Genomic DNA, 12,106 nt, shown 5'->3' with positions numbered 1-12,106 from the left:
TGCAAAAATGCTTGTGAAACTGCTGAGCGACACTGGAGGAAATCACGCTCTAAGGCAGACTTCCTCCATTTCAAACTTCTGCTCTCATCCTTCAGTGCTGCCCTTTCTCTTGCTAAACAGTCATACTTCAAGAACCTCATCTCCTCCCAGTCTTCCAACCCCCAGTGCCTCTTTGCCACTCTCAACTCACTCCTCTGCCCACCTCCACCTTGTCTCCCTTCCTCACTCTCTGCTCTTGACTTTGCCACTTACTTCACATCCAAAATTGACTACATATGTCAGTACATCCCATCACACCAGAACATCAGCAACCAGCCTCCTCTCATCCCTTACCACACCTCCCCATCCCTCTCACCAACTCTGACATCTTTCTCCCATGCATCTTGTGAGGAAGTCATGGCCCTCATTCGTTCCTGTCCCCTCACCACCTCCCCACTTGATCCTTTCCCCTCCCACCTCGTCCGCTACCTCTCTCCTTCTACCTGTTCCCATCTTTCCCACCTTCTCAACCTCTCCCTCTCATCAAGCACTGTCCCCTCTGCCTTCAAGCATGCACTCATCTCTCATATTCTTAAAAAACCTACCCTTGATCTAAACACTCTGTCCAACTACCGACCCATCTCTCTTCTCCCCTTTGCCTCCAAACTCCTTGAGCGTATTGTCTAAAACTGCCTTACTTCCTTTCTTACCCCAAACTCACTGCTTGACCCATTCCAGTCTGGCTTCCGTCCTCTCCACTTCACTAAAAACTGCCCTTACAAAAGTCTGCAATGACCTCCATGCTGCTAAATCTAAGGGCCACTAATCTCTACTTATTCTTCTTGATCTCTCTACTGCTTTTGACACTGTGGACCACCCTCTCCTACTGCAAATCCTTCACTCCATTGGTCTGTATAATACTGCCCTCTCTTGGCTGCCTTCCTACCTCTCTGACTGTTCATTCTCTGTCTCCTCTCATGACACCACCTCCCCCTCACTTCCACTAATTGTATGTGTACCCCAAGGTTCTGTTCTTGGTCCTCTTCTTTTCTCTCTCTATATGTCCTCTCAAGGTAAGCTCATTAGTTCCTTTGGTTTCCAATATCATCTCTATGCTGATGACACTCAAATCTATCTTTCCTCTCCAGACCTCTCCCCTGCTCTCCTCACTCGTATCTCCAACTGTCTCTCTGATAACATGTCTAAGACCGAGCTGATCATCTTCCCTCCCTCCCGCATAAACTCACCTAATACAATCTCATAATCTATTGATTGTACTACTATCTCCTCTAGCCCCCAAGTGCGCTGTCTTGGAGTAATCCTTGACTCCTCCCTCTCCTTCAAACCACATATTCAGCACCCCTCGCAAACCTGTCGTTTTCATCTAGAAAATATTTCCAGGATTAGACCCTTTCTAATTCAGGATGCTACTAAGACTCTTATCCACTCACCAGTCATCTCCAGACTGGACTACTGTTATCTCCTCCTGACTGGTATTCCTGACAAATACCTCTCTCCACTCCAATCTATCCTCAATGCTGCTGCCCCGCTCATTTTCCTCACCAAACGCACTACGTCCACCTCCTCTCTCTTACAAGACCTTCACTGGCTCCCCTTCCCTTTCAGAATCCATTCAAGCTTCTCACACTCACTTACAAAGCTCTCACCCACTCCTCTCCCATCTACATCTCTGACCTTATCTCCCTTTACATTCCCACCCCTCCTCTTCGCTCTGCTAATACACACCGATTCTCCTGCCTACGGATTACTTCCTCCCACTCCTACCTCCAAGATTTTTCACATGCTGCTCCATGTCTTTGGAATTCCCTACCTCTCCCCCTTGGACTCTCCACCTCTCCACAAAACTTCAAATGGGCTCTCAAGACCCACTTCTTCACCAAACCCAGCCAAATCTCATCCTAACCCTCTGTTCCATGCTCTCTATGTACCCCGTCTGTGTCACCCCTGTCTGTCTACCCCTCGCCTTTAGAATGCAAGCTCTTACGAGTAGGACCCTCTTCCCTCATGTACTTATCCTTTTTCTTACTTTAATAATCTTCAACTGCACCAAATCCAGCAGTCTTCTGCCACCTGAAACTTATTTCAGTGTTATCTGCTGATGTAGCTATGTTTATTTACCCTGTACTTGTCCTATATTGTCTTCAACTGTAAGTTGCTGTTTTCCTATTTTAGATTATTTGTTTATGTACTCTGTAATTGCACTGCGGAACCCTTGTGGCACCATATAAATAAAGGATAATAATAATAATAATAATAATAATAATAATAATAATTAAGGACCTTGACCTACGATAGGTGTGAAATATGCCAAGTCACAGTGACAACTACATTATATATGATCAGACTGTAATGTAGGCGCTATGAAAGCATCAGAGCATAGATAAGGCTGGCATTTACTGTAAACTATGTATATAATGCTTCAGAATCTACATCGATAAATGGAAAACTAGAGGTGACTGACGGTTGTTCACATAGTTACTGATGAACATGTGAAACTTGTCTATGGCTAAATAATATTTCCATTGGAACAATAATAAGATAAGGATTCCCTAATATTAAAAACACTTGAACTTAATTGTAGTAACAGAATTAGAAAAATCTATAAAACCATTTTTTTTTTTTTTTAACCTTGAGTGGCATTTCTTATTTTCTGATCTATATTGTAAATGTCTGAAAGTCTGGAACCACATTGTCAATGATGTTCTTTCAGTTCCCGACCAGAACCAGATTAATTCTTTGGGGGTCCTGGGGCACTTAAGGCAGGCAATCCATTCCAACTCCTCCAGCCCTCCCACTTGTCAGCACGGCCCCCACTTGTTGTATACTAACCCTCACTGGCAGACTACTAAATTATAGAGGGAGAGGAGGGTAACAGCATTCAAATCAGATTAGTAGTCAACTTCCTGTAATCTATCTACAATACATTAGATAAAGTAATAAAAATAATATAATTATCCCACGCTTAAGCTGTTTAAACAGCAGCTCCCATTAGGTAGTACAGTTTATAATATAAGAATTGGGGTGCTTGGTGTATTAAAAATAATAAAAAATGATTAAAAAAATGAATGTATGGCAAACACCTGAAAAAAAGAAATATTAGTAATTTTACAGTACTTTTGTGCATGTGCAGGTGTCCATAGGCGGGTTCCGTGAGTGAGCCGTGTCCCGCAATGCAGCGATGGTGTGGCTGGCTGGCTAACTCTCCCTATTTCTGCCTACCTTGTACGGAGACTTCAGTCTCTCTCTCTGTCAGGCTGGTTCCTGCAAACCGTCTCTCTGTGCTTGCGCCCGTCGGCGCCGGCTGGGTGACGTAGTTGGTTACTGGACTCTCCTGCTCCTGCTGACGCTCGTCCAACGCGTTTCAGACCCGTGGGTCCTTAGTCATGGATATATTATAAACATTAGATAAAGTACCAGGATACAAAATGCATAAAATAAATAAAACAGGATGTAACAGCTGTGGGCCACAGAGGCCTGTGGTGAGTAGGAGGACAATCCAAGGCATATACAGCAGGGTAAGGGACTTATTCGCCAGACAGCAGAGTGGTGTAATCAGGTGGCCGGTGCTGGTCAGGGTCCCAGACAGTCGGTACTGTGGCCGGAATCCTGACCACTGACAATGCCAAAATCCGGAATCCCACCTAACAGGGGCTTTTCCCACTTGTGTCCACGACACCCATAGAGTGGGAATAGGAATAGGTTGACTGTTATGAGCCACGGCTGTGGCTCATTTCCATTTTTGCATTTTGGTTATGTATTTTATGTTATACTTCTGTTCATGTTCCCCGTGGGTGTCATGGGGTGCTCGGAGCTCACCCTTAAGGAGGGGATACTGTTATGAACCACAGGTAGTGGTTCATTCCTATTTTATGTTTATAAAGTTGTCTTGCATGCCAGGATTTCCTGTTGCTCTGTTTTAGAATACTCTTGTCTGCTGCCGCTGGTGAGTCTGTGTAATTGCAGCTTGTTCCCATGTGTTCAGCCTCACCTGGCTGCTAATTGCATCTTGTCAGTTTGGAGTCATGCAACAGGGCAGCTACATGAGATTATTAATTAGGCCTCTCTGTTATATGCTGGCTGACTGCAATTCACAGACGCTGGTGATATTTCTGGGTATCTAGTCTGCTTGAGTTCTGAGCTTGGTTCCTGCTTGTTCCTGATCTTCCTGTGTCAGTCCCTGTGTCGATTCCTATGTCTGATCCCGTGTCCTGCCGTGAGGCGTTCCTGTTCTGAGGTCCAGTGCCTTTGCCTGTGCCTGGTCAAGTTTCTGGCTTCTTGGTGTCCACCGGTCTTTCGTTTGGGATTCTGCCTGTCCTCCAGTTCTTAGAGTCTGTGTCAGCAGCATTGGGAGTTCCTGTCCGTTTGCCAGTATTCGTACCGGTTCCGTGAGTAGCGGCTCTGCCGCGTCCGTCGGCCTAGGCCGCTGTATTCCATTATTATTTCTGTCACTGGTGTTTTGCAGAGGGTTCTGCTTATGCTGTCACCGCCGGTACACAAAAGTATTGTGTGGGCGTGTGGTCAGCATTTCCTTTGTTGTTCTTTTCCTTTGGCGGCAAACCGCACATACATTTAGTTTTAGGCTAGTTAGTAGCCCCTGGCTTTTGGTTGTTTCAGTAAGAGGGCCCCTTGTTATCACCCTGTCTCGGTACACTCTTTGTCTCTCATTAAGACCTGAGGGGGCATCGAAGTTGGGCAGACGTAATCCGCCCTTCAAACGCGGCTGCCATGGGCTCAAGCAACCATAGTCTCGCAAGAGTGTACTGACAGCACGGGCGAGACAACGGAGATAGGGCGCCAGGGGCTATTCCCTTTCGATTCCCCTTTCCCAGCATTACGTTCCAGTGCTCCGGTCCTTGCAATAAGATCTCCTCAGACCAGAGTGCTGGAATCATAACATTATCACCAGCCATACCACAAAAAAGAAATAAAACTTTTTTTTCTTTTTTGGCCCAGTCCAGTGTCTAGTCTAGAATCCAGTCCGGTGTTTAGAATCCAGACCGGTGTTTAAAAAAAAAAAAAAGTCTTGTTTTGTTTAGCAAAAATTAAGTCCTGCCTTGTCTAGTCCTGCCTTGTCTAGTCCTGCCTTGTCTAGTCCTGCCTTGTCTAGTCCTGCCTTGTCTAGTCTTGTCTAGTTTTAAATCCTCCTATGTCTACTATGCAAGCCCTGCAGGCATCTCTCGCAGCCCTGAACTCTGTTTTCAGTGCTTTGAGACCAGAGCGACTAGAAGTTTTGCAGCAATCCCTAAAGCAACTGCAAAACCTTCTGACTAAAATCTTGCTCATCTTGCCAGAAGTCGTTGAGAGTACATCTATCTCTAAAGAGACTCTTGTTCACAGTATGGTGACAAGAGAATCCTCTGGTTTAATTGAAGAGAAAAGGTTTAAAAGTTTTCTGCGGCCCAGGCTCTCAGAAGAGGAACGTCTGCGTCGCAGAAACTTAAACTTATGCCTATATTGTGGGGGTTTAGGCCACTATCTGCAGACCTGTGAGTTGCGCAACCCAAAGTGTGGTGACGAGTCTTGCCCTCTGGCCAAGTTGAGTCAGGATACAAGACCTACTCCTGTCTCTACTGTGGCAGAGGTACTTGTCACACAACCCACACTAAAAAGCTCTCTGTCCTATAATTGGGGTCCTTGGGCAAGGGAGCCCCATTATAGATTTAGGAATCAAAAGAGAATGTTTCTCTCCTCTCTTGAGGTTCCTGTTGAAGCAGAGTTGCAAGCCCCTGGAGTGGTGCCTGATGCCCAGGTTCCTGGAGTGGTGCCGATGCCCAGGTTCCTGGAGTGTTGCCCGTTGCCCAGGTTCCTGGAGTGGTGCCCGTAGCCCAGGTTCCTGGAGTGGTGCCCGTTGCCCAGGTTCCTGGAGTGGTGCCCGTTGCCCAGGTTCCTGGAGTGGTGCCCGATGCTCAGGATCTTGATGCGGTACCCGATGCCCAGAGTGCTGTAGCGGTACCCGATGCCCAGAGTGCTGTAGCGGTACCCGATGCCCAGAGTGCTGTAGCGGTACCCGATGCCCAGAGTGCTGGTGCGGTACCCGATGCTCTAGCTTATAGAGGGACATCAAATATTTTAGCTCAGGTTTCCATACCAGAAGGGGTCTCAGAAGCTGTTACTCCAGGTAGGGACTTGAAGAGCGCAACCCCAGAAAGGGTATCTGAAACCATAGTTCTAGAAGGGAACTCGAGAAGCAAAACCCCAGAAGGGATCTTTGAAGTAATATCCCCAAGTGGGGTCTCGAGAGACGCAACCTCTAAGAAGGGTCTAGAGGTCGCTTCCCCAGGAAAGAACTTAAGAGGCATAGCATTAGTGGAGGTGCTGAAGGTTATAGCTTCAGCAAAAGTCCCGGAAGTCATAGTCCCGGGAGAAGTTTCGATAATTATCGACTCAGAGAGGGAGGCCGATGGCTCGGTCCCAGTGGGGGAGGCCGACGGCTCGGTCCCAGTAAAAGAATCTGAGGTGCTGACCCCAGCGGGGTTCCCGGAGGCCACTGCCCCAGCGGGGTTCCCGGAGGCCACTGCCCCAGCGGGGTTCCCGGAGGCCACTGCCCCAGCGGGGTTCCCGGAAGTCACTGCCCCGGGTGGGGTTTAGAAAGTCACTTCCCCGGGTGGGGTTCAGAAAGTCACTGCCCCGGGTGGGGTTCAGAGAGTCTCAGCCTCGAGTAAGGTCAATAGTGACCAGGTCCTAGCAAAGCACTCCAGTCAGTCAGATGGGAAGGAAACAGATCCTGACTCTGATATCTCAACATCCATAATCTTTGATGGGGACTTAGCCCAATTTCTGGCACTTTACAAACACTATTACATTATTATGTTTTCTAGACCATTTCTGGTCATCACTTCAGAGAACCTTGTGCTTTATCTGATTTATTCTTTTAGAGGAGAGCCTTTTGAGTGGGCGACCAGCCTAATGAAAGCTGAAGATCCCATTCTTCAGGATCCCCCAGCATTCAGTGATGCAATTATTAAAAGATATGGTTCCAAAGAAATTGGTTCAGGTTCTTCTAAGTCACCCGTCTTGTCTGCTGAGAGTCCACCAAATACTGTAAACTCGGCACAAGAGTTCCAGCCCGTTGTTTCGACTGCAGGATGTGCTTTTCTGACTTTTTCTTCTAATAATAGTACTTTGCCAGAAAGTTCAGCTCCCAAGGGTAAGAAACCGGTCTCTGATTTGAACGCAGCCTTGCTGGGTGGTACCATCAGTTCAGACAATGTTTGGGGAATAACCTTGGTCAAACCTAAAGAGCCTTGTAAAAAGGCTCAGAAGAAGAAAAATAAATAATTTTTGACTCTTGCCTTGATATAAAAAAAAAAAAAAAAAAAGATTTTTTTTTCCTTATCTTGTGTCCAGTGGCCACCGTCAGGGGGAGGGCACTGTTACAAGCTGTGGTTGCAGCTTGTTTCTGTTTTCGTGTCTGTTAGACCAGTGTGTCAGGTTTTTTTTGTGTATCCCTTGTTTTGGATAGTCTGTATTTTGGGGTCCTTTGACCCCTCCTCAAGGGGGGGGTAATGTTATGAGCCACGGCTGTGGCTCATTTCCATTTTTGCATTTTGGTTATGTATTTTATGTTATACTTCTGTTCATGTTCCCCGTGGGTGTCATGGGGTGCTCGGAGCTCACCCTTAAGGAGCGGATACTGTTATGAACCACAGGTAGTGGTTCATTCCTATTTTATGTTTATAAAGTTGTCTTGCATGCCAGGATTTCCTGTTGCTCTGTTTTAGAATACTCTTGTCTGCTGCCGCTGGTGAGTCTGTGTAATTGCAGCTTGTTCCCATGTGTTCAGCCTCACCTGGCTGCTAATTGCATCTTGTCAGTTTGGAGTCATGCAACAGGGCAGCTGCATGAGATTATTATTAGGCCTCTCTGTTATATGCTGGCTGACTGCAATTCACAGACGCTGGTGATATTTCTGGGTATCTAGTCTGCTTGAGTTCTGAGCTTGGTTCCTGCTTGTTCCTGAGCTTCCTGTGTCGATTCCTGTGTCAGTCCCTGTGTCGATTCCTATGTCTGATCCCGTGTCCTGCCGTGAGGCGTTCCTGTCCTGAGGTCCAGTGCCTTTGCCTGTGCCTGGTCAAGTTTCTGGCTTCTTGGTGTCCACCAGTCTTTCGTTTGGGATTCTGCCTGTCCTCCAGTTCTTAGAGTCTGTGTCAGCAGCATTGGGAGTTCCTGTCCGTTTGCCAGTATTCGTACCGGTTCCGTGAGTAGCGGCTCTGCCGCGTCCGTCGGCCTAGGCCGCTGTATTCCATTATTACTTCTGTCACTGGTGTTTTGCAGAGGGTTCTGCTTATGCTGTCACCGCCGGTACACAAAAGTATTGTGTGGGCGTGTGGTCAGCATTTCCTTTGTTGTTCTTTTCCTTTGGCGGCAAACCACACATACATTTAGTTTTAGGCTAGTTAGTAGCCCCTGGCTTTTGGTTGTTTCAGTAAGAGGGCCCCTTGTTATCACCCTGTCTCGGTACACTCTTTGTCTCTCATTAAGACCTGAGGGGGCATCGAAGTTGGGCAGACGTAATCCGCCCTTCAAACGCGGCTGCCATGGGCTCAAGCAACCATAGTCTCGCAAGAGTGTACTGACAGCACGGGCGAGACAACGGAGATAGGGCGCCAGGGGCTATTCCCTTTCCATTCCCCTTTCCCAGCATTACGTTCCAGTGCTCCGGTCCTTGCAATAAGATCTCCTCAGACCAGAGTGCTGGAATCATAACATTGCCAGTACACATCGTTCCGTCACAGTACCCCCAATTCCCAATATGACATATAGTGCCCCAGGTTTTATTATTCAACATTACAGTGCCCTCCAGTTCACATTGTGCCACATTACAGTGCCCTTTTACCATTATAACATCCTCTCACTGAAAATGGATTGTCAAACAATTCAGGCTGGGCAATGAATCAGTCCCAGTTGATTAGCAGGCAAATCTGGGCAATTGGTATGCAACTTTATAACCTGGGTCCAGGCCCCCAAAGCCTCTGGGTCCCATAGCAATGACACCCATTGCACCCACTGTAGTTACGCCCATGTACTTTCCATTTACACAGACCTATTTGAGTGACATAGAACATACGATGGACAGGAACTGATGAAGGAAGTGTTGCTAATATTCATAGCAACACTTTCTCCATCTGTTCTTTTGACATGTATTGTTCTAACTACTCACTGAATGAATAGAGATTAAAGACAGAAATAACTAAGCAAAGGAATTCAAGAGTTCCAAAACTGCTACCTGATTGTATATTATCATGTTTTAGTTCTATATTTTCAGTTGCAAAGACTTGTACTTCAGCAATTCCACAATACCTCCCATCTCTTTTCCACTCACTTATCCCATCTTTTTCTCTCCATCTCGCCCTTCTTTTTACCCATATCTGCTTCCCTCCCCCTCTTTTTGTCTTCCCCTTCCTATGTCTCTCTATCATCCATTTTCCACCCATATCTTTCACTTTCCTGTTTTTGCCCCTTCTTTACAACGGGGGTTATTCAGGGTTGTTTACTAACCAAAAAGTTAGCAATTGGGCAAATCCATGTTGCACTGCAGGTGGGGCAGATGTAACATGTGCAAAGAGATTTAGAATTGGGTGGGCTATTTTGTTTCTGTGCATGGTAAATACTGGCTGCCTTATTTTTATTCTATGCCCCCTCTCCCAAAAAATTGTAACAAAATAGTTTGCATGGCGCTGCATGCTCAGCACATGGGTGGCTCCAGGTGGGACGGGCAATCCAGGGGCCCACCTGTAACACTTCTCTCTGCCCCCTACACAGATGTGGATGCAGCGGCACATTGGGCAGTGAGAAAGGCTGCTTCTGCTTAGTCAACATATTAAAAATAATTAGTAGCGTAGTAGCTCTTCCAACATTCCCATGAGGTGGCTGCCCAGCTGGGTTTTTGTGTTTGGGGTGTAGCCAGTAGCCTTGATCCCCAACTTTTCTTTCTGTTCATTTTTCTAATCACCTTTCCATTGCCAGATGGATTTAAAGTTCTCCTTCTGTTATCAATGTTGCTATTTCAAATTTTTTGGATACACAACATTTTTTGTCTTCCCACCTCCATTTCTGTCAGTTATTTTAGTTAATTGATGTATGGTTATTTCAGTCAGTTATTTCAGATCATGTAATTATGGTCATTGTTGTAATTTATTACAGTTCATTAAAGTTTTCTTCAAAATTCATCCAGTGGAAGGCCCAGGACAGGCTCCCTGGATCAAAGTTCTGCACAGCGCATTCTGCTGTGAGGTCCGACTGGGACCCTAACACCCCTAAAACCTAGTCAGGATCAAAACCTTGTGTTAGTTTCATCCCAATAGGTGCAGGGGTCTCCGAACAAGTATCTGGACAGACAAACAAACAGCAATTATTTTATATATAATTTCTATTTTCCTCTGACTCTCATTAATCACGCTCCAAGTCTGCCACTGCCGCATTGCACTAAGCTGCCCTTATCTTTGTCCAGTCACTTACCTTATGTGAGTAGCTTTTCTGTGATATCGCCTACTGCTGGTAAGCTGTGTGTTGCCAGGGGTCTGCAGGAGAATAAGACAGGGCAGCAGCAAAGTCCTGTTATAGGCAATGATTACCATTATGACATCACAGCATGACCTCACAGACAGAATGGACAGACACACAGAAACAAACAGACCAATGCATTTCTATATGCAATTTCTTGATTGGGGCACTGATCCTGCAAGGGGTGGATTTTTTCACTTAAAACCCTGCCAGTATTTTAAGTTGGATAATGAAGTGTATGTGTACCATGTACGGTCCAGATCCATCAAGGCATGTAGGAGCAATGAAGAACAAACATACATATATAAATATATACATACATACTTTGACTTTTTTATATTGTGTGTATATATATATATACACACTGCTCAAAAAGTATACATACATACTTTGACTTTTTTATATATATATATATATATATATATATATATATATATTACACACAAATGTACCCAAAACTGCGCTGACAAGGGGGGGGGGGGAGAGGGGGAGCTGCACTTGTGGAATAACCCTTTTGCCAGTTAAGGGTTCACAATCAACATATACAACAAAATTTCAAGTGCGCACAACAAATTTTTCTTAAATAAAATAACTGATTGTCAATTAATATACAACCAACAACCATAAAAATTCACAATAATTTATTAAAAGCAGTTCATTGGACATGTATAACCTCTAGCAGAATAACAACAAGGTTTAGGTGTCCTTGCTTTAGAGTTCAGATTCCAACGCGTTTCGTCCTTGTTAGGACTTTTTCAGGGGATATCAACAAAAAGCTGGTTGATGGAGGAGAAGAATGAAGAAGACAACAATTTATCCACTATAATATATAGTTCATGATTACAGCGAACAGCCAGTACATAATTTCAAAAGGTCATATTCATAAATGATGTTAGACATATTGGCATTCAGAGTAAATAAAAATCAATTAGATACAATGAAAACAAGGACGAAACGCGTAAGGGTAGAGGGAAAAGAACACCTGCTTCGGCTGGTGCCCAGGAACAGAAGTCCTCCCCGGCTTCTACAAAACCCACTGCATGACGCTGGGGCTCCCCTGTGGGAGTTCGCACCGGTGGGGGCTCGTCTTCGACTCTTCAGCCAGGTCTGGGTCAGCTCAGACCTGAATCCTTGGGCGTTGGAAACAGTTTCCCAAGGCTACAAACTGGAATTCGAAGAGGAGCCCCCACGCCGATTTTTCAAGTCGGCCTTACCAACTTCTACCCCAGACAGGGATGTAGTGTTAGCTGCAATTCAAACACTGTGTCAACAGCAAGTAATTATCAGGGTTCCCTTGAACCAACAGGGAAGAGGGTACTATTCAACCCTCTTTGTGGTCCCGAAACCGGATGGTTCGGTCAGACCTATTTTGAATCTAAAATCCCTAAACCTGTACATGAAAAGATTCAAATTCAAGATGGAATCGCTCAGGGCGATAATAACCAGCATGGAGGAGGGGGAGTTTATGGTGTCACTGGACATAAAGGATGCTTACCTTCATGTCCCCATATATCCTTCCCATCAGGACTACCTGAGATTCGCTGTACAGGATTGTCATTACCAATTTCAGACGTTGCCGTTTGGGCTTTCCACGGCCCCAAGG

Source organism: Pseudophryne corroboree, chromosome 1 (assembly GCF_028390025.1).
Source record: "Pseudophryne corroboree isolate aPseCor3 chromosome 1, aPseCor3.hap2, whole genome shotgun sequence".
Lineage (NCBI taxonomy): Eukaryota > Metazoa > Chordata > Amphibia > Anura > Myobatrachidae > Pseudophryne > Pseudophryne corroboree.
The sequence above is the reverse complement of the archived record's forward strand: the minus strand, read 5'-3'. Positions refer to the sequence as shown.